Source organism: Sus scrofa, chromosome 9 (genome assembly GCF_054392235.1).
Source record: "Sus scrofa isolate SSC_HxYL_T2T_F1_AM1 chromosome 9, Sscrofa_HxYL_maternal_Yorkshire_Landrace_v2.0, whole genome shotgun sequence".
Classification (NCBI taxonomy): Eukaryota; Metazoa; Chordata; class Mammalia; order Artiodactyla; family Suidae; genus Sus; species Sus scrofa.
The window spans coordinates 42,725,529-42,748,459 of NC_139391.1; the positions used below are offsets into that span (position 1 = coordinate 42,725,529).

At 49.6% G+C, this 22,931-nt stretch overlaps 1 long non-coding RNA gene across 1 annotated transcript; it reads right to left on the reverse strand.

The window, feature by feature from the left end:
* Positions 1–9,322: 9,322 nt before the first annotated feature.
* Positions 9,323–15,314, reverse strand: LOC146399865 (uncharacterized). Its single transcript, XR_014816660.1, has 5 exons — positions 14,743–15,314; positions 12,530–12,619; positions 12,054–12,264; positions 10,354–10,468; positions 9,323–9,904 (listed from the first exon to the last, which is right to left on the reverse strand). It is a non-coding gene; the product is annotated as an uncharacterized LOC146399865 (long non-coding RNA).
* Between the last annotated feature and the right edge of the window lie 7,617 nt (positions 15,315–22,931).

Consider the following 22,931-nt stretch of genomic DNA (forward strand, 5'->3'; position numbering starts at 1 on the left):
ATGGGAGTGCGTATAGGTCGACCCCAACCTCCCATTTTATCCCTCCCCCCAGTGTTTCCCCTTTGATAACTGGAAGTTTGGTTTTGAAATCTTTGAGTCTGCTTTTGGTGTGTGAATAAGTTTTTTTGTATCATTGTTATAGAGTCTACATATTAGTAATGTCGTATGGTAATTGCCTTTCTCTGATTTACTTCACTTAGAAATCATGGATGATTTCTAGTCCAGCCCTGTTGCTGTAAATGGCATTATTTCATTCTTTTTTTAAGGCTGAGTAACATCCCATTGTATATGTGCACCACATCTTCTTTATCCATTCCTCTGTTGTTGTTTTAATTTTATTGGAACGTACAGCTGACTTACAAAGTTGTGTTAACTTCAGGCATACAGCCAAGTAAATCAGTTGTATGTATACGTATATCTATTTCTTTTCAGATTCTTTTCCCATATAAGCTACCACACAGCACTGAGTAAAGTTCCCTGTGCTATACAGTAGGTCCCTGTTACCTGTCTGTTCTATACATAGTAGTGTGTATATATCAATCCCAACCCTGTGATTTATTCCTCCATTCCTCATGTTTGGTAAACATAAGTTTCAAAATCTTTGAGTCTGTTTCTGTTTTCTAAGTTCTATTGTATCATTTCTATTAGATTCCACATATTAGTCAGTTCATCTGATATTCGTCTTTCTATGCCTGACTTACTTCACTTAGAATGAGAATTTCCAAGTCCATCCATGTTGCCGCAAATGGCATTATTACATGCTTTTTTATGGCTGAGTAATATTCCATTGTGCATATGCACCACATCTTTTTTATCCAGTCCTCTGTTGATGGACATTTAGATTGCTTCCATTTCTTGGCTATTGTAAATAGTCCTCCAATGAACATTTAGGTGCATGTATCTTTTCAAATCATGGTTTTCTCTGGATAGATGCCCAGAACTGGGATTGCTGGATGATATGGTAGTTCTAGATTTAGTTTTTTAAGGACTCTCCATACTCTTCTCCATAGTGGTTGCACCAGTGTACATTTCCACCAACAGTGTAAGAGGGTTTCCTTTTCTCCACAGCCGCTCCAGGATTTACTGTTTTTAGACTTTTTGATGATGGCCATTTTGACTGGTATGAGGTGATACCTCACTGTAGTTCTGATTAGCATTTCTCTAATAATTAGTGATGTTGAGCATCTTTTCATGTGCTTTTTGGCCATCTGTCTTCTTTGGATAAATGTCTCTTTAGATTTTCTGACCAGTTTTTTGATTGGGTTATTTGGGGTTTTTTTGATATAAAGCTGTATGACATGTTCCAGAGTGCTTTTTATCTACCTTACTTATTTCAACCTTGTCCCAAAGAGGGAATAGAAGTTCAGAGAAATTAAATACCTTCTCCAAAGACACACTATCCAAGAGATGGAGCGTGAGAGGCCATTCTGGAATTCGAGTCATCAGCTTTCAAATCCCATATGTGTCCTACTCTGCCCTGCTGAGATGGTACTCAGTTAATGGGGACCTGTTGCCCTTTCTCATTTCACTCCCACACATGCATCCCCTTTGTCAGCTGGCTGTGGTTCTGGCTCCATACCTTAGCTGAGGTGTGTGAATTCTAGTTCAGTGAGAGCCTTGACAGTCAGATCCAGACTTCTAGCTTCTAATCCACGTCTGGAGCCTGCGATGTGCTGAGGTGGGGTCAGAAGGTCCCACCACCCAAAGGGGCTCTGTCCCAGGGGAGTGATCTCCATCCCTTGCTGGTAAGGCCTTTCCTCAATTAGAGCTTGGAAAAAATACGTCTGATTTAACTTCGGAGTGAGTCATTAGCCTCCACTCAGAGAGGAGCATGAATAGGTTTAAAAAACTAAAAATAACTAACGTTTATGAATGTTTATTATGCCTCGGGCATAGTACTAACTTCTTCACATAATTCATTTAAACTCCCAATAACCCTATGGAGTCAGTATGATTATCTTCATTTCTCAGATAAGGAAACTGAAGCTAAACAAGGTTAATTAACTCGCCCAGGGATACGGGGCTAATACAGGGTGGAGCCCAGATTTGAACCCCAGCAATCGGCCTTCCCTAAGCCTGTCAGATTAGCTGGATCCTCTTACACAGTGCAGACCCTGAGGAAATGGATCGGGAGAGAGGGAAATCAGCCCGTGTGCAGAGGGGGTTTGCGGGACGCCCATAGACTCTGGTGCTCCTAGAGGAGACAAGACCTGGGCCAGGGCTTTAGGGAGTCCTGAGCCTCGGGGACAGGCTGAGGGCACCCGATGACCAGCCTAGAGAGTAAGTATGTGATTACAAGAGGAGAAGGGTGGGAAGAAAGTGGTTTCCCGAGAAGACAGAACCAGACTTCTTCACGCTGTTAGCTGTGGGCCAGTGGCCATCCATCCCGGCCATCTGCCATCCTTTGGCTGCCTCGGGCCTGATCTGAGACAAAAGGGTACCACATCCCTGGACAAAGCCAAGGAGCAAAACATCCCACCTGGACCCCGCCAATCCCCATCCCAGCTGTTTCCCAGGGGAATCGCACTGGGTTTTCCGGCCTTTGTGGGACTTTGCAGCCATGGTACTTTCAACTAGTTTGGGGCTCAGGAAACCCACACTCTGGGGTTCCTGGGGAACGCAGAGCCCCCAGCTAAGTCAGCTTTGCTCTTTGGTCTTGAGATTCCCCTTCTGAAAAGTGTAGGCATCTAGTACTAGTGCCATGATGCCTCAGATTCCCACCAGTTCAAAGCATCCTGAAGAGGAAAAAAAAAAAACACCAGCTCTGGAACCAGAAAAACGTCGGTTCAAGGCCAACCCGGACACTTCCAAGCTGTGTGACTCTGAGTGAGCCACAGAAATCTTCGCACCTCTCTCTCTTGTGGAACAGGCCAGGCTACTCTGCTTATTCCCCAGCTTGGCCGGAGTGACATCTTGCCTATGAAAATGAACTTAGTAAAGCCGTCCACACATACTAGTGTGAGGTATCAAAATCTGTGACTTCTTCCCTCCCCAGTCTCTCCGAAAGCCAGCTCTGCCAGGATCTTGCACAGACTCCAGCTCCACAGGGAACAGAATCCAGAAGGATGGCTTGGCGCCAGAACCACCCTCTTCCAGGCCAGGGCCATTCAAGACCCTCCCCAGAGGTGGGGTGGGGGGGCCATCCTCCTCACACCACAGCTGGCTGTCCTTTGCCACCATTCCCTGAGGACTCTTCTTCCCCTCGTCCACCCAGCGTCACCTCTGAAAGTCAGATCTGCTCCCTGGACTGTGGTCACCTCCAAGCTGAACTTGGGGCCATGTCGGCAGAGCTGCCCAGGTCCATCTGCTCTGGAAAGCCCAATGAGCTCACCGCACAGCCATCTCATACTCCATTTTTCAAAGTTTGACGTCAATTTGCGGCCTTAGATTGGTTTTTGTTTCTCCGTACTTTGTTTTCTTTTTCGTGATGAATGGTTATTGTCAAGCGGGCTTAGAAGAAGCGATACGCAGGAGGCGGGGGGCTTGGGCGGAGACAGCGCCGCGGAGGGTTTCTCTGTGGGGCTATTGTTTACGTTTCTTTTTTAAGAAAGAAAATGGAGTGGGAGGTACCTGAGGTCAAGGCTGGGTCAGATGAGCTGGATGCCAGGGTCGTGTTGTAGCTGGCTGGTCCCCTCATCCGGGCTGGGAGATGCTGAGACCTCTGCCCCTTCCTTCCCCCACAAGTCCATGCCTGGTCTGGGGGACCGGCGGCATGTCACAGCTGCGGCGGCTGATGCTGTCAACCACAGATAAATACAACCAAAACAGACCCAGAAAATTATTTCCTCTTAATGGAAAAATTATCAGGCCCTGAGCAGCCTGATCTAAGGGCTTTTAGAAGTGCACAGAGAAATATACTTGAGTCTACTCTCAAGCGCCTCTCTCCCCTCCGCTGTCCTTCCGAGGAGGGCTCTGCAGAAACCATCCCCTCCCAGGCTCTCTGCTGGGGCAGAGGACACACCGCTGGCTTGAAGACAGTAGGCGCTCAGAGATCATGGCTTAGGATCCGAGTTAGAGTCCCTTGAAAGAACAGTAAAAACCACCCTGCCCACCTCTCTCACATCCCAGATAGTTACACTCAGGCCCAGAGAGAAGTCACATGCCAAAGGTCCGAGGTCATTTAGCTGCAGGACAAGAAACCAAGGCTTTTTAAAAAAATCGAAGGACAGTTATTCACAATGTTGTGTTAGTTTCTGGTGTACAACAAAGTGATTCATTTACATATGTATTTTTATAGATTTATATCTAAAAATATATTCATATTCATGTATATTTTTATATATGTATATATACATACATATATACAAGTACATATATGTATAGGTCTCTGTGTGTGTGTGTGTGTGTGTGTGTTCCTTTTCAGGTTCTTTTCCATTACAGGTTATTTCATGGCATTAAACATAGCTCCCTGTGCTATACAGTAGGTCCTGGTTGTTTGCCTATTTTATATACAGTAGTTTGTACATGTTAACCCAAAATTCCTAATTTATCCCTCTACCCCTTTCCCCTTTGGTAACCATGTGTTTGTTTTCTATGAAACCAAGGTGTTCGACTCCAAGTTCTCATTCTCCAAAATAGCCTGGTCAATTCTTGCAGCTCTCAGAAGCCTCTTACATCCCTCACTCCAGCCCAGGGTCTTTGGATTGTAGGTACATTGATGCCTTATTAAAGACGGTCCTCATGGGACAATGATATGATTTCATCACCATCCTTCCTCCCTTTACACTCCACTCTGCCTTCCAGTCTGCAGAGTAAACATCTCCGCCCTGTCGATTCTGGGCTCGTGACTCGCTTTGATTAAAGGGATGTGAGTGGATGTGCCATGAGCAGGAGCTGAAGTGTGCTTGCGTGGTTTGGCTTGGTGGTTTGTGCCTCTGCAATCTGCTGTGAGGCTGTGATCCCAGAACCAGAGACACATGGAACAGATTTGAACACAGCCCTCAGCCTGAGGCAGGGCTGCCACCCAAGTCTACAAACAAATCTGTGAGGGAAGACTGTAAATGCTCATTGTTGTAAACTGGTAGTTTCGCAGCAGTGTCGCAGCAGAAATTTGACTAATACAGTTACTCTCACCCTCCTTCTCCACTTCTAGAAACTAGGGGTCACTTGAGTTTACAGAAGAACAGGGAAGAAGGGCCAAGAGACATTGATAAGGCTGGGATGTGGCCCTACCCTCTTGGAGCAACCTTCACAAACCCTCACTATAGAGGCTGAATGTGGTCGAGGGGCCCCTGCTTCTTTTTCTCCTAGGAATCCCTAATGGCAGGATACCTAATGCATCAGTCAGGAGAGGTTGGCTGCTATCTGTAACAATCCCCAAATCTCAGTGGCTTGACACAGGACATGTTTATTTCTCAGCCGTGTCACAATCCAATATGGTGGTAGGGTTGGGAGAAGCGCTGCTCCACAAAGTCATTCAGAGACTCAGGATCCACCATCCAATGTCTTTGTCATTTGATAGAGCCTTAGAATGCTCTGCTGGATCCACTTCATCCAGCCAGATGTTGAGCAAAAGACAGTGCAGAAGGCCCCTCAGGAGATTTTAGTGGCTAAAATCTGGAAGCAGCATGTATCACTTCCACCCACACTTCATTGGCTCCATGTATCTGCAGGTGAGTTGAGGGAGGGTACAAAACCATGTCAGGGTTAAAGGAGTTAACACTGGTATTGGTGAGCAACCAATCTTTGCCACAGCTATTGTATAATTCTCTCATAATCACAGCAGATTCATCTCTCCTCCTTGTCCAAGGCAGAGATTACCTGTAAAAATTCTCTGTGGCTAATTTCTCAGTGGGCTCATAAAACTTCTCTAGGGTTCACTTGCAGTTGGATTTCTGCCTCTCTTGTAGATGCCTCAGTTTCTTCTGCCTCAGATCCAAATCCCCTCTACACCTAGACTCTTCAAGTGGACTTGTTGTACAGTTTGCCTGACTCAGGTTAATTCCTCCCCAAGAGATTTCTTCCTGGATCCACCCCATCTCATTTCTTTCTCCAGACACTACCGACACTCCTGAACTTGACCAGGCTTCTGTGATACCATACTGTGGCCATGCCAAGTGGAAAAGCTTAGATGTAAGCCCCAAATTGGAAGCTCTTTTGAGTTACTGACCAGGGTGTAACATTATACAATGAAGAAGAAGAAGTCATTTAGCTGGATGAATTAGAAGGGCCTGAAAGGGACTGAGATTGGGGACAGGAAGAATAATTAGGAGATGACTGCCATCTCCTGGGGTGGGGGAGGTCAAGGGCCTGCGCTGAAGTTGAGGGATGAAGAGAGAAGAAGGCTTTTAAGGGATGGCTGAGAAGGTAGAGCCTATGCTTGGAGGCACATCTGGCTTTGGAAATGGAGAGAGGGAGGAGGCTGCCCACATCCCAGCCCACATCCCAGCTTGCTAGCCCTGGGCTGGCAGCGCACTTCCCAGCGCCTCTGATTACCTGAGCCCACCTACTGGCCTCCTTCAACTCAGCCCCACCAAGTAGCATGACTGCCCGGCCCTTCCAATCTACTTGGAAGGAATGTGGAGTTACATTTAATTAAAAGTATCTACACAGAAACGAGATTAATTAAGTCTCTTTTACCCAGGAGCCCTCTCTTTGTATTCACTTAAATGAGGTTTTAAATGTTGTCTCAATGTTATATCTGGGCAAGATTTCTCCAGACAACACTTCGCGTGGTTCCTCGGCTCCCACGTAGCTGCCTGAAAATTATTTAGTGATGAGAACAATCCAAGGACAGTCTTCTCCCCCCTCGTTCAGCTGAGCTCCAGGCAGGTGGGGACCTTGGGCCACAGAAAGTGGAGATTTATAATGAATTGGAGGGAAGTTCTCTCAGACAAGAGCTGCCTCCCAGGGCCACCTCTTGATGCGGAGCAGGTGGCCCGGGATGGTCTTTGGAGTCATGTTTGTGGATCACTCACCTGATCAAGTTGTTCTGAAGGCAAACACGGCCTCTCGGCGGTGCTGAGTGGCTGAGGCAGCACCACCTGCAGGCGAGTTGTGTCTTGTAGCCAGAGTTTGAGTACAGCCCAGGAAGGTTGTGGGGAGCCCTGCTGAGTGAGAATCACCCCAGCCATCTTTGCCATCCTTCAGCCTGATTTCCTTTGCCCTAGTATCTCAAAATTAATTTTCCAGAAAAAGTTCATGGAGCTGGGCCATTGCTAGGAGGGACCAGTGGGAAGCTGGAGGTGTGGAGTGAGCGCTGGGCATTTGCCATCTCACAGAGGAAGCGTCCGAACCCACTACAAGGACAGTGACTGGCAGCGTGAGGACAGGGGTAGGCACAGCCACCACCACTACCTCAGCGCCACAGCAAGTCATCACTAAGTACCAGCCCCAAGGCCAAAGGAGCTTTGAAACCATCCTTGATCTGTGCTAATTAGGGCCAATATCTATACGTAATCAGACCATTCTGCCCTTTGGGTTCCATCATGAAAACACAAAGGAGATTTCCCTCTACGGAGTCTGATGGTGGCTCTGGGACCGAAAAATTTAGATATTCAGTTTTATCCGTTTTGCCCTGACTTTAATCTTTATTAATTTAATTGAGCATTACTGAGCATTTACTGAGGCCCCAGAGAAGTATGAGGTTCTGTGCTAGATGCCAGCATTGCAAGACCCTGTGAGTCGAAGGCTTCATTCTCGGGCTTCAGGAACTTTGAGTCTCCAGAGAAGATGAGCCAGCAGCATTACCAAGGAGCAGAGTCAGGGCTGCTACTAGGACAGAGCTCTGCCTCAGACACTGTGGGAGCAGGGAAGAGGGGCAAAATATCTGGCATGGGATGGAAGATCTTGGGGAGCTTTCTAGAAAAGGTGTATGTCAACCCTTAAAAGATGAGCGGGGATGGTCAAGACAGAGGAGGCATTCCAGAAGCATGACACACCCCTTAGGCAGTGGAGGGTGGGGACCAGGAGGGGCGAGGCCTGGAGCAGGAACCTGGATGCAGAAGATGACAAAGTGCAGCTACCAACTCTGCTCTACCCATCCCTGAGGCATCCACTGCTTCCTCTACCAGAAAGCGAAGGGAATAACTCATTAGGTTATTTCAGAGGGTTTTGAGAGGATCTAGTGGACCAATTCCCGAATCTAGCCCATGCCAGGCACTCCCAAAATCTGAATTTCCCTCCTTGCCTCCTGTTCTGTCCAGCAAAATGGATACTTGTTGTCAAGTGTGTTAGTTTCAAGCAGTAGGACCAACTCTGGCAGGTTTAGCAGAAAATGAATTTATTTAAAAGACGTCCAGTAGCTCCCAGTTATCAGGAACGTCATCAGGAGAACGAGGTTTGTGAATGGGTGACTCTGCCGCCAAGAGCGCCGACAAAATCAGGCTACAGAACTAGAAGGTGAGGTTGCTCCTGGCCCTCCTCAGCTGGCACTAGCATCGCCACTAGCGCCACCATCTCCACCAGTGCCACCAGTCTCCTTCCCTTGCTCTGCTTCTCTGCTGCCAGGTGGTTCAGCCTAGGGTGGGAGGACCAGATGGGCCCAGCCGGGGCCTTGTGCCTGCCCTTCTTGGAAAGCAAGCAGCTGGACTCGTCTGTTCCTTTAGAGAAGAGAGCATGTGCCGCCTCCCGGTGAGACTCAGATGGTGGGGACTCCCCGTCTCACCAGCAAGGTGCATAGATGCCATCGAACTCCCCCCAAAAGAAAAAAACGGCAAATGTCCCCCAAGGTCCTCCACCACTCAGCCTCTCCTCCACAGCAATGTCCCTCTGCACTGTCCACAGGATGGACCACCAGCATTCACCATGGGGACATTACCTGGGGGAATGCTGGTGGAGAAAGCCAGAACCCCAGGGTTCTCAGGCTCAGAGATTCTGCAGCCACGTCTGCTGCTGTCACTGTTCCCTCTTTTCTAGCTCACTCCAGAGCCCCGGGCCCCCATTGATATGGTGAGCACGAGCCTCCTATAGCCCAAGATTAATTGGTGGGGGACTGGGAGATTTCTCTTCCATAACAATGGGCTTTTCTGCTTGTACTAATAAGATGCCAATTAGGATATTTACATTTTGAGTTCAACCTAAAGTTGTGCCCACTTTCCCAGAGAGGGGCCAGAGGGTAGGGTCTCCTAAATGGGTGTCAAGGGCTTGGACCTCAGGGTAGTTCTAGGATAGTTCAGAGTGAGCCCCTCCCTGGAACACTGGGGGACACTCAGAGGATGCCAACACCCCCCAACACCCCACCCCATAATTTTCCCAGTTTGGTTCCAACTCCTTGGAGAAGCTTCAGACAGTGTCTTATTACATATTCCAAATGCTGTTTCAGACAAAAATTAAAAAGCCACAGAGAAAGAAAAACTCTATTAGACACAAGAAATCAATTCTGTTTTAAATTATTTTCACTCTTCTCTTTATTGCCACCTCCTCCTCCTGGAGATCACAGCTAATGTCACCTTTACCATCTCCTCCACTGGGTAGAGCCTGGACATCTGGCACCTGGGCACTGGTCCTGCCTGGGCACTGCCACTTCCATTCTCATGACAGGAGCAAAGTGCCTGCCCTGTGGAGTGCCTTGACACTTTACCCCAATAGCACGCTTAACACAAAGGATCTCAGAGTGTCTTGGGGAAGATGTGATCTGTGCCAAGCTCAGTCCTTTTCCTGGACCCTCTGCAGAGAAGCCAGGGCATTCTCCAGCCTGTGCTAGAAATGCGACAAGCTCAGGAATTAAGGTGCAGGAGTTCCCGCCATGGCTCAGTGGTTAACAAACTCAATTAGTATCCATGAGGACATGGGTTCAATCCCTGGCCTTGCTCAGCGGGTTGGGGATCGGGCACTGCTGTGAACTGTGCTGTAGGTTGCAGGTGCGGCTTGGATCCAGCATTGAAATGACTGTGGTGTAGGCCGGCAGCTACAGGTCCGATTAGACCCCTAGCCTGGGAGCCCTCCATACGCTCTAGGTGTGGCCCTAAAAAGACAAAAAGACAAAAAAATAAAAGAAATTAAGGTGCACATTTCATAGGCAGACACTTCATCAAGCACGGTCCTGTTCCCTTTGCTAATCGTTTCATGCCTGTGCTTCCTGCCTTCCCAGCCATCCTGAGACCATCTTGAGGGTATGGACTGCAGCTTCTAGTTCTCTGTTAAGCCCAGGGTTCTGAGCATCACAGTGAGGGCTGGATTCATATCAGCTGGTTGTCTCAGCATCATCTCCACCAACCTGAGGCACAGGTGCTTCTCCAGGGCATTTTCCAAGGGGGAAAGTCCAGGATAAAGTCCCTGACCCCAAGTCTTTATCTTACACCTGAAAATACCCTTTCCCCCAACAAGGACACACTCACAGGCCTCCAGCATTAGGGCCTGACATCTTTGGGGGATGCTTCGCCTACTGCACCACCGCCCACCACCTCTTCTGACCTCGAACGAGTGTCCAAGGGTCCCAGATCAGCCTCTCTGAGTCGTGCTTATCCCTCTGAGGTACAGGAATGACTTTTATGGATCCGTTGGCTTCTTCACAGAGTGGTGGTGAGGACTGAGAGGTAATATATATATTGAAAGCATTTTCTAAGCTGTAAAGCCCCACACAAATGCAAGACAACATTATTGCACTGGGAGCGTGGCAAGTTCAACACTTGAGAAAACTATCAGATTTTAAAACATGTGAGGGAATAGGAAACCAATGTTATTCCAAAACCTCATTTACACCCCACACCAAAGCCTCCCACTCTCCCTGCCTCCGCTCTCCCCTGTGGCTATAGGGGTGTGACAGAGGCCTGTCTTGGGGGTGGCTTTGTGGCCTGAAAACAAATCATTCTTCACAGCTGGCTCCCCGAGTCCAATAAGCCAGAAGGAATTGGTAGAGAGATTTAACGATATGTATTTCAAGAAAAAGATGAAAATGTGTCTACTTTTAGGAGATGCAGTAAAAATGCATCAGCCCCACAATAAACTTGGCAGTGAAGATGCATAGAAGGCACACATATAATGCAGTCAGGGCAGTAATGTCTCATTTCTAGGGAAATCCTCTAAGAGATCAATTAGAATTTGCCCCCGCCCATGCCCTATACACAGCCTCTGAACACGGTCCCACCCCTCCAGCTACCTCCAGCCTCTGCAGGGGGCCTGTTGGCTCAAAGCAGCTTGTTCCCCGGTCTCCCTTGGAAGTCTCTAGAAGAGATGTGGGCTGAAACGGTTTGCAAACCAATTACACGAGAAGTGGGAAACTGTGGCCCCCAGATCAAACCTGGCTCATAAATTACAGCTTTATTGGATCACAGCCATGCTGATTCCTTCTATGATGGCTTTGTTGCTCTAATAGAAGAGTTTAATAATTCTGATTGAAATCACATGGCCTGAAAGTCTAATATATATATTATTGGGCCTTTACAGAAAAAGTTTGTTGACATCTGAATAACGCCATTACGTGATAGGCTGTCTTTAGGCAAAACTGCCTGTAAAACCAAGAACAGGATGACAGCTAATTTTTTTGAGCCCTGTTCTGTGCCACGCATGGCATTGTGCCCATAGGAACAGAATGTCCCCTTATTTATTCTCGCAAGCAGTCCCATGAGGTAGTAATGCTAGCAGTATGGCTAGAGGAGAAAACAGGCTCAGGGAAGCTAAGCAACTTTCTCAAGGTCTCAACCTGGAAAACCGGTAGAACTGGCGTTCACACTCATGTGCGGCTGATTCCACCACCCTTGCTCTGGCCGCCACTCTCAAGCATCTGGTTTCCAGATGGGCAATTCGGAGACTCTCTTCCAGTCTCCAGCACCTTGCACTTGTTGAGGATCTGATTTTCTGTATCTAATGTACCTGCATCGAATCTCCCATCATTCACCTGCCTGCCGTGGCCGCTCTGCTAAGGAGTGGAGAAAGGGAGCCTTCCAAGCCGTCTTCCTCCCCCTTTCCCACCCTGTGCTCCCCATCCCTGTGCTCAGTGGATTTTGTCCCACATTTCTGCAGGACCCGTGTTGCCGCAGTCTCCCCCGACTGTCCCACTCCTGGGCGAGATTCTGACTGTTCTGGAGCCTCCAGTCTGCACAGAGGGGGGCGCCAACAGAGCCCTGGGAACAGAGGCATTTGCATTCCACTTCCCGGGGCTGTTCTGATCTTACCTGCAATTCTTCTGACAAATTCTTATCAGCGATGCCCATGGCGAAGTCTGTGGTGACTTTGTTCATTCTTATTAGCTCTGCAGATTAGCTCTTCACAGCGCTTGGCTGGTTCATACCGATTCCTGATAAATGTTTTGACTGATTTTCCTGACTTGGGAGCAGTTGGGGACTGGGGCTGGGGTGGAGGCAGAAGACCGTGAGGAGAGGGGTGCTGGCGAGGGGAAGGAGAGAAAATTGTGGCCAGGATTACATCTGGGCTATAAAATATTCATCACATGCCTGCAAGAGCAGGGTCAGCACCGCTTCCCCAAGAACTGCTCCCTCCACCAGGCAGCACTTTGAAATGCACCAGCCCGGGCAGGCTGGGAGCAGCCGGGAGAGGCTTCTGAGAGAAGGGGCCAGTGGAAGTTAAAAGGAAGGAAGAACAAACCAGCTCACTTGGGCTTTCCTGTCCTTCTCGGTCCCTCCCTTCTCACCTGCTCTTCAAGAACAGCTTTTGATGGCAGAATACTGATGTTCCGGGTGGGCTTAGCTGCTCCTGTGCTGGGTTCCTCTTCTCCCTTTTGCTGCCCCAAGAAACCTTCCTGAGAATTTCAGCCCACCCTTCCTCTCCTTTCCAAGAGGTCCTCCAGCTTCCCTCTTTGAGGACTTCAGACAGTGCTAATAACAGCGTTCCTCACCGTCTCCTGTATTTCCCCACCTAGACTGGACTTAGAGTCATGCCCCTCCCAAGACTAGACACGAGGTACCCATTTGTAACGTCATGGCTGAATTAAAAGAGCTCCTTCCCTTTGGCAGAGTTGGCCAGCAGGTACCACCACACCACCAGTGCTGAAGCAAGGCAGGCATTGCCGATCGACTTCCACACGCTTTCTTCTCAAACCAAGATGAAGTTTTCCCCTTGTTCTTAACAAGAGGTTCCAAGCAGCCACTCCTAATCCAATGGAATCAAGAAGGAAATAAAAACCTCTTTGCTATCCTGGTTCTTTGGTATCCCCTGTAACTTCCTTGCAATCAGGCACTACCTTTAGAGTCTAGGAACCTGGTACTGTGGCCCCATATAAAATAGGTGTTTCAGACATATTTCGAAATAGATGAGCATTCCCCTGCCTAGACACATGAGTGTGCATTCTAAACTCTGCACCCACAGGAGTTCCTGTCGTGGTGCAGTGGTTCACGAATCTGACTAGGAGCCATGAGGTTGCGGGTTCGGTCCCTGCCCTTGCTCAGTGGGTTAACGATCCGGCGTTGCCATGAGCTGCGGTGTAGGTTGCAGACGCGGCTCGGATCCCGCGTTGCTGTGGCTCTGGCGTAGGCCAGTGGCTACAGCTCCGATTCAACCCCTAGCCTGGGAACCTCCTTATGCCCAGGGAAGCGGCCCAAAGAAATAGCAAAAAGACAAAATAAATAAATAAAAATAAATAAATAAATAAATAAATAAATAAACCCTGCACCCACAAAAGAAAGCTATCCATCACTTTCCGCAGGTATCCGGTCAAGGCTTACCCTCTAAAAAATTCTTTCATGTGTCTAACCCAAGACCCTGCTGCAGTAGAATTATATTCCTGGGCTTTTCTCCCATGGGAGAAAAAAGTCAGATGCTTTGAGAAGTGATGTTCTCACTCACTGCTCTTTCCCACTGCCCGGAAGTTTAAACTCTGGTGCCCAAGCACCTCACTCTGGAAAAACTCGACTCATGCCAGCCCCATGCCTGCTCGTGCCAGCTCCCTGGAAAATGACCCACACCCCCGAAACTAGAAAGAGGCCTGGAGACTCTTGAAGGTCCTCTTTTGCCGCAGCCAAGTTTACTCATTAGCCTTTCACCAGATTTATCTTCTCCCTGGTAGCCTGCAGCGCTTTGATTTGTCCTGCTGTCACCAGGACTAATGTTGATGGCGGCACCCCCCCGGGGGCGTCAGGCTCTCCAGCCTCCTGCCACAGCCCTCGAGGAAAATGGATGAGCAACTGACCCGCAAAATAAATACCAGACTTCCAGGTTCTGATAAAGATTAAATATTGGAGGAGTCATTTCAAATGAATATATAAAAGCACATGGAAGAAGCCTTTTAGACTCCGGCAGAGTGACATACAGGCAAACAAAGAGAGATGTCTTTGGGGAAGTTCAGTGGCAGGGAAGTTGGAGGCTCCGAATGCAATCTGCCCACAAATACCCCAGCTGCAGGAAGGATTCCAAAACAGTCATCCCTCCCTTTCCCTCCACCCTCCCCACCCAGATCGTGAAGAAGAGAAAGTGCTAAGCTCCAAAAGCCGCGTGCCAGCATGATGCTGAAGTCAGCTCTGGCCCATCCAACCAAGGGAGAAGCCCCATTACTCAACACCATCTGCCTTGGGCGTGGAGCAGCCAAGAGCTAGGATTACGGGCGGGGATGGGGCTCTGAGGCCCCAAAGGAGAGAGTTACTGGGGAAGAGCAAGGTCAGGCATCTCTGAGACAGAACAGGGAGGCGGGAGAGAAGCCAGATGTCAGCAGATGGAGCCAGTGTTCCTTGAGCCTGGGGCAGAATGTGGTTTCTGGTCCGAAACATGTGCAGATTGATTGCACATCCAGAAACGCCCAATAACCAGAATCCCAGGATCCTGTCTCTAGAATCAAATGTTGGAGTTCTCTGGATCAAAGTTCAAGTGCAGTTAGCATGGAGATGGAAGGGGAGAGAGGCAGCCTTGATTTACCTGGTGCCTGCAGTGCTGGGCCACTTACTCCTCCTGACCGTCCTGGGAGATGGGCACCGGCATCCATTCCTTACAGAAAGGAGGCTGAGGCTGCGGCGAACGGATGGCCACGAGGCTGGGTGCAGAAAGAGGGGGGGGCCGCTCACTCTGGGAGCTCCCCCTCTGGCTTGGGCACTGCGCACGTTCTTTATCCAGTCCAGTGATTCCTCACAACCTGGCCGTGGGGACCACTGACCTCATGTTTGCAGATGAGGCACCTGGGACTCAGGGAGGTCAAGAGCAGGTGGCTTCAGAGCAGAGGCCCCAATTGTGTCTGCCTCCAAATTCCATTCTCTTTCTAACAGGGCCGATTGGCAGATAGCCTTCAGGGAATGAGGAGCTATATTAAGTGTCACTGAGTTTTAGGGGGAGCTTCCAACTTGATTTGAGCCATAGAAACTGAGCCTTAAATGGGTTTGTAAGTGGAGGGCAAAAAAGGGCGGCAAGCTCTCCTCATCTTCTCTTTCAAGCAATGGCAGCCGTCCAGCCAGCCTCCGGGGCCTGAACTGCTCTGTGCTGGGTTGTCACTAGGTGGCCGGAACTCTAAGCCCAAAGCATTTTGGCTCCACGGCTCCACCCCCTGCACCTGCCAGGCCTCCCCCTCAGGCGGACAGCTGCCCACTGCCTTCAGAAACCCATAAGCCAGCTTTGGGTCCCTGGTGGCCCTGCAGGGCTCAGGCAGGCCAGGTTACTGGCCGCGCAATCACAGGAGAGAAGGTCTATGGAGTCAGAGAAGAATGAAGTGTCCGGAACAATTCTGATCTCCTGGCCTTCACTCTCTCTGTATTACTGTGCAACTGTTTCCTTGGGCACCAGGGCAATTTAGCAAGTTTATTTTGCATCAGTCCAGCAATTTCTGATATTACCTCTCCCTGGGCTTTCTCGGGGCTGCCTCTCCTGCACAGAATCATCTCTCTTGGCTAAAAAGGGTCAGCAGCGGGAGCCACCTGCGGCCAGCCAGGCTTCCCTGGAAGACAGACCTACTCCAAGCTGGACTTTCTCAAAGGGAAGCCTCGTGGCTCCCATGGTTGCCCAGGACCTTTGAAAACACACATGCGCTGCTTCCAAGCCCCTTCACAGCAGATAGGATCAGGGCCGTTTTACAAAGGCAGAAATTGGGCTGCATAAATGGTCCTTGACTTGCCACATTGGGACACTGCATACGATGTCCGCCTCCGGTTTTGGTTTTCATTTCCCCCATTCTTCTTTCCATCTCCCCTCAGAGAAAAAGCAGAACTCCTGCCATTTTCCTCCATGCTTGGGCCCAAGGTGATAGTCAACATATTTCACATCCACTAGGGCAAGGGCACCACCCAAGCAGAACAAATTCCTAGGGCCCAGCATGGTCTTGAAAGGCCCCTGCTGTGCCAAGGTTAACCCTTTAGTGTACACTCGAAATACCATATTTTGGCTCTACCCCGTTACAAAAAATAAAAAAGGAGAAAAAGACCCTTAGTGTGGGTTTCAAGAGAGGGGCCAGAGCAAGAGAGGTGGGTGAGGATGTTGGGGCAGTGAATCCATCCGGATTTCAGTATGTGATCAACGCCCCCACTCCCGCTGCTGCAATTCCAGCCCTACATGTGACCGCTAATCGTCCAGCATTTAAGCTCAATCACTCTGTTCCCACCATCCCTCCTCCTCCTCCTCCCTCCTCTTCTCTCTCTGCCCCTCTCTCTCCCTCTCTCTCTCTCCCCCCACTTCTCTCATCCACCATTTCTCTCTCTTTCCTTTTAAAACAAAAATGAAAGAAAGAGGCAGTTTCCTTCCAATAATTTGAGATCCCTTGCACGGGATGAGGACATGCCAGGATTTGCGGATGAACAAAAGGGAAAGTTAGAAGAGGCTGAAAATTACTGCATGCCTATTAAAAATCAGCCAGGCTGAAGCGGTCCTGACTAGCAGACAGGGCCTGTAGCTCCGGGGAAGTGGTACTTAAGGGAATTTGCAATTAAGAGAAGCTTGGAGCCCTGCCACAGACTGCTTCCCTTGCCTTTTCTTCTTCTTTTTTTTTTTTTTTTTTTTTTAATTTAAAAAAGAATCACCACGCAGGGACCTAAATAGAAGATGACAATAATGTAAGGTGACAGATGCCAGTCTGGCAGAAAACACCAGGACGACCAAGCCACTTACCTGTAGCGTTCGTCCCGCTGCCACATGCTCAGTTCTCCATCTCAGTCTGGAAGGCAGAGTCTTGGTGGTGGTCCAGGGACAGCTGTCCAAATTCCTGAGAACCGGGCTCAGTATCCAGGTCCCTCCAGCTCGCCCTGGGTAAACATGGGCATCTGCAGGCAGGAGCCCCGGCCCCAGCAGGCAGCCTGCTCCAGAAACCCTGCCCCTCCAGCTGTCCAGTGGGGGTGGAGGCTGCCACCGCCCCCCCCCCTCCCCACACCAGCCTTTCCAGGGACTTGGCAGCCCAGCCTGCCAGGAGCCACATAAATCTTTGAAGAAGGCTCATTTCTGTTTTCAGAAGCAATTGACATGGGGGCCTAGGAGGGATGGTTTGTAGCTAAGGGCTTGGCTACTCAGGAGAAAGAGTGACTGCCCCTGATGCCTCTTTATGAGTCAGTGATCACGCTAGTAAGGATTTCCAACCTGTTGGGCATCAGAAGCATCTGCGATGCTTCATAAAAATACAGATTCCTAGGACTCACCTTCAGATATCTGGATTCAGAGAGTTCCCACTGTGGCTCAGCAAGTTAAGAATCCGACTAATATCCATGAGGAGGCAGGTTCAATCCCTTGGCCTCATTCTGTGGGTTAAGGATCTGGCATTGCTGCAAGCTTCAGCATAGGCTGAAGATGTGGCTCAGATCCCATGTTGCTGTGGCTATGGCTGGCAACAGCAGCTCCAATTCGACCCCTAGCCTGGGAACTTCCATAGGCCGCAGGTGTGGTCCTAAAAAAAACCGAGAAACAAAACCCCAGATATCTAGATTCAGAGGAAGCTACCTAGGACCTGTGGATCTCTGTGTTCTTATCTTTTCAAAACTCCCCAAATGATTGTGATGTGCAGACAGGTTTGAGAACCAGTGGCCACATGGCAGGACTTGGAAGCCTTCCCTCCCTAATGGCTCCCCTGGGTGGGAGGCGGGGGCTGCCTGAGTGCCTCCTTCTCCAGGGTAACACCTGGCTAAAGAGGAGACACTGTGACACCTTGATTAGCTTCCTTGATGCTTTCTATCAGGGCTTCTAGTTGAAGCTGCCATTGCTGGGAGAAAGTGTGCGTGTGCGAGTGCGTGTGCGTGTGCATGTGTGTGTGTGTGTGTGTATCAGGGGGGAATGGTCAACCACAAGGGATGGGCAGGACATTGACACAAACTTGTTTCCCATCGCCGTAGGGCACCCTGGCCTTCCTAAACTTGCTTCCCCGCCACTTTTTAGCTCCGGCTTGGTCACCTGCCCAAGGCGACAGGGTGACAATCTCCCTCTAGAGCACATCCAGTCACCTCCCTGGCATCAATTTTTAACATCTAATCACAGCCATGGCACCATATCGCACTTTATGGCTTCCAAAGTAGTTTTTATGTGCATCATTTCATTTCCTCTTTATGGCATCTGCTACAGACAGAATGTTGATGTCTCCCCCAAATTCATGGTTTGAGGTCTCGACCTCATATAGGAAAGTATTAGAAATAGGGCTTTGGGAGGTGATTAGGCCTTGAGGGTGGAGCCCTCACGAATGGGATTAGTGCCCTTATACAAAAGGCCCCGGGAGCTCCCAGGCCCCTTCTGCCATGTGAGGACACAGTGGAAACACTCCATCCCTGAACCAGGAAGTGGACTTCACCACACGGAATGTGCGGGCACTTGATCTGGAGACTTTCAGCCTCCAGAATGAGAAATAAATTCCTGCTCTTTATAACCCATTGAGTCTGCGGTATTTTTATTACATCAGCCCAAACTGACTAGGACAGCAACTCTGAGGCAGCCTGCTTATCTCCATTTTGCAGGTCAGGAAGCAGGTTCCGAAAGGACAAGGGACGTGCCCCAGGTACATGACGGGTGAGGCTGAGGCAGAAAGGGACCTGCCTTGTAATGTTCTGCCCTCTCCAAAGACATTTGTAGGCATTTGGTGAGCTGGGCTCGGGGCACTGGCACTCTGCAGGCCCAGGACCCAGGCTTTATTGGGGTTGGGGGCTGGCATTTACCCCCCAGATAACCAAAGTGAGAGCCTGTCATCTCTTGAGAAGACAAGAATGACAGGAGCACAATCTCCTGCCTTGTTCGGAGGAGCAGGGACCCTTGTCAGGATCTGTAGCCCTTGACAAGCTTCCCTACTTGCTTCTTTAGGCCCTGAAACCATGGGGTGTTTTAAAAGGGTTGACTCTGGTGAAGGGATCACCTGTGGAGAGGACCCAGGTTCAAGGTCAGGTAGGTGGCTGCCGCCTGCTGCATGATAATGGCTGCTTCCTCAGGGAGCCAGGGCCCAGTGACGGGGCCAAAGCACACATGTGCAAGCATACATGTGCACAACACACACACACACACACACACACACACACACAGCCCAGGCCTATGGATTCAGGCACAAGAGCTCACCCCTCACCATGCTGGAGACACTGCCCAGGCCAAAACACCGCTCCCCTCCCAGAAGGATGCTCAAAGAGACTGGACCTGTGGCCTGTATGTCCCCAGCCTGGGAGTCATTGTCCTGGACTTCCGTGGGAGGTTGGCTAAGACGTGGTACAGCTGGCTCCACTGGGAATCAGGGGTCCTGGATTCTAAGCCCCCTCTGTGCCTCCTGAGCTGGGTGAGTTGCAGTAGCTGCTAACCCTCTCTTTGCTGAGATTTCTCAGCTGGAAAACGTAGATGAAATACCCTTTCAGGGCCAACACCGTGAGTCTGTGATTTCTTGAAATCTCTTACCTACCGGCTCTGTGTGCTAAGTGCTCTGTGCCCATCCTCTCACTGACTGCTCGTAATGACAAGCAGCTTTTATTAACCCTAGTTAGTAGGTAGAAAATAGGTGCAGAGAGGTTGAGTCGTTGACTCAACATCAAAAGGCCATCGAGTGGCAGAGTGGGGCTTGAGAGCCCTGGCCTTGCTTAACCACCCTGCTATCATTTTTAAAACTGCTTAGGAAAGGTATTTATTTATTTTTTCTTTCAGAAACAAGAGGCCACTTCTCCAGCATGAAATTAGCTTAGGTAAGAAGCAGGAAACTTATGACATAATTAAATTCAATGCTACCATTCACCCAGGACAGTCTCATACAGGAGCATTTGCCAAGCTTTTGTTCTTCAAGTTCTTCTCTCAGTTTCTGTAGTGGATGCTTTTGGCTTGTACTAGCCGGCAGCCATTCAGAAGGCTTTCTGTGAGGGAAAGAACTCTACTTTTTCTCTGGAGTATCACTCGTACCCTTGCCTTGGATGTAGTTGGCTCCGTGGGGTGGGTGTGCCAGGTACGCCTGGACAACGGTCAGTCGTTGATCTAGGAGATGTTTCTGTGACCTGGATGGAACCAATGAGACACAAGACATTCAACAACAATTTTATTTTAATGAGCCTGTGAGAACTCTTTTCTCTGTGTGTGTGACATTGGATTTGGCCCTGGCAGGATGTGGACTTAGAGCTTGAGGCCAGTCATCTTGTCTCCTCTACGGCCTGCCTGGGAAAGACACTGACATAGAAAAGAGAGAAGAGCTAGTGGATGGAAATGGCAGATGACCTTGAAACCAGGCACTCCTGAAAATCTACATCTACCCCCTGGAATTTGCAGGTGCATATGCCAGGAAGATCCTCTCCTGCTTTTAAGCCTCTTGGAGTCTTGCGGTCTCTCACTTACAGCCAGAAGACACCTAATTGACAGAGAAAAAACACAGTTACAGGAGTCAAGAAACCCAATTATCTGGCTTCAGCCTCCATCCTGGTGGGAGGTGAGCACTTCCAAGGTGAATTCTCCATTCTAAGAAAGACTACAATCTGCCTGACACTTCTGGGGATCCCTGATCCTCTGAACTGAGAGGTGTCTGGATTCTACCTGATCATAGAGCCTATTTCTGGGGCCAGTGGAAAAACTGGGCTGGATGGTACCAAAGCCCAAGAGTTGGTCGTGACAGGCAGATGGGAAGACACGTCATTGCTGCCCTGGCAGGATGGGTCAGTGCATCCTCTCCCATCGAGCCATGGCCCAGAAAGGCTAAGGACAAGGGAACACTTTTGAGAGAGAAACTAAAATTAAGAAATGTATAAATCACTGTAAATTCATTGTTTCCCCCCGCCCCCAGTTCATATATTGACCTTCTAACCCCCCGTACATCAGGATGTGACTGCATTTGGATTTAGGGCCTTTAAAGCAGTTATTATGGTAAAATGAGGTCCTATAAGCGGGCCCTAGTCTAATATGACTAACGTCCTCAAGAGAAGAGGCGATTAGGACACAGACACACACAAAGACCGTGTGGAGACACAGGGAGAAGGCAAACATCCACAGAGAGGCTTCAGAGGAAAGCGAACCTGCCAATACCCTAATCCTTGGCTTCCAGCCTCCAGAACTGTGAAAGAAATCAATTTCTGTGGTTTAAGCTTCCCCAGCTCCCCCCTCAGTCTGTGATACTTTGTTACAGCAGCTCTAGCAAACTAATACAATATATAAATTAAATCATATAGGAGCTATATAAATATAAAAATATATTTTAAATATAGATGTGCATACCTGTGCATGTATATGTGTATGTGTGTGTATCTATATATTTATATCTAGGACTCCATCTCTATCTGTGCAGGGATGCATATTCTTGCATGAAACCTCCACGGCTTCGCCACTGACACGGATCAAGATCTTAATCCCAGAATTGGGGCGCCCCTTCCCTCCCCAGTTCCCAGCACTTCTCCTGCACAGCTTCACCATCACTGCACTCCTTGCCATCTGCCAGACAGGTTACCCTCTTGGTGCAGCGGTCCCCAGCCAGGAGAGTCTGGCCCCCACCTGCCCACCCAGTGAACTTCTGCTCCCCCTGTGAGGCTGCAGAAGCTTTCATCAGTTTTCCCAGAGAACATGAGTCACTTCCTCCTCTGCTCTCTCCCAGCATCTGGCACACACCTCTATTAAGACATTGATTCCACTGTGCCATAATTATTCGCGAACGAGTTTGTTTCCCCGCAACAGCCCGTGAGTTCCTTGCTGAAGGAACTGGTCCTTGGGCATCTCAGTAGCGCAGGTGGGGCTTCGTGTGGTTGAGGGGACGTGCTGACTCCCCAACAGCCTGCTTGGGGGGCGCACTGGAACAGTTAGTCCACCAGCAGTCCCTCCCGGACTGTTTGCTCTCGCCCCCTACGGGGGCGGGGAGTCAAAGGCACAATTTGGTGCTCCAGGGGCTCCCAGCCATTGGGATAAACAAAAGCCTGGGGTTCAAGGCTGATGGCAGAAGGAGAATTGCCGGAGCTCTCGACAGCAAATTAGGCATTTAGAGCCAAGCGCTGTGGCTTTTGGAGATTAAATGCATTATAGATTTGCTCAACGCGAGGCGAGCCAAAGAAAAGGTAGACAGGTCATTGCTACCCTTCAGGCGGCCGGGGTGGGCAGGCGGGGGGACGCGCAATCACGCCAGCATGAACGCGAGACGCGCGGACTTAATTTTTCATTTGCAATCAAGGCCATGTCCCCCCCCCTTCTTGTAGTTTCAGAAACACCAGTCCTTCCTCGGGGCTTCTTTCACAGGCCGTGTTGCCGAGAGAAGGGAAAATTATCCAGAGATAATGGTGCTGATTATGGGGACAGCAAGTGGCTGGGAAGCGCAGCCGGCGACTACAGATGAAGAGTGGGCGCGGGATGGGATAACGCCAGGCTGGGCATGCGCGGGGCGGCCAGGGATGCCAGGCGGCCAGCAACAGGGTCCCAGCGCTGCTGCCCCACCTGAGGGCTGTCAGGGATCTCATGCCTCTTCCCTGAAGAGGGGCGCCTTTAGGCTTCTTGGAAAGTTCTTTGTTTCCTTCAGTTCATCCCCCTTTTTTTTTAATCCAAGAAAATGAGCCCAAAAAGTTCTATAATGCAGAGAAATCAGAGAAGACAGTGCTTGCGGGATTATGAGAGGCACATCCTGGGAGTCAGATTCAGGGAGTCAGAGGACCTGGGTCCTGGTCCCCGCACCTGCCTCAGGTGCACCTGCATAAATCTGGGTGAGGCAGGTGCCCTCGTGGATCCATTGTCTG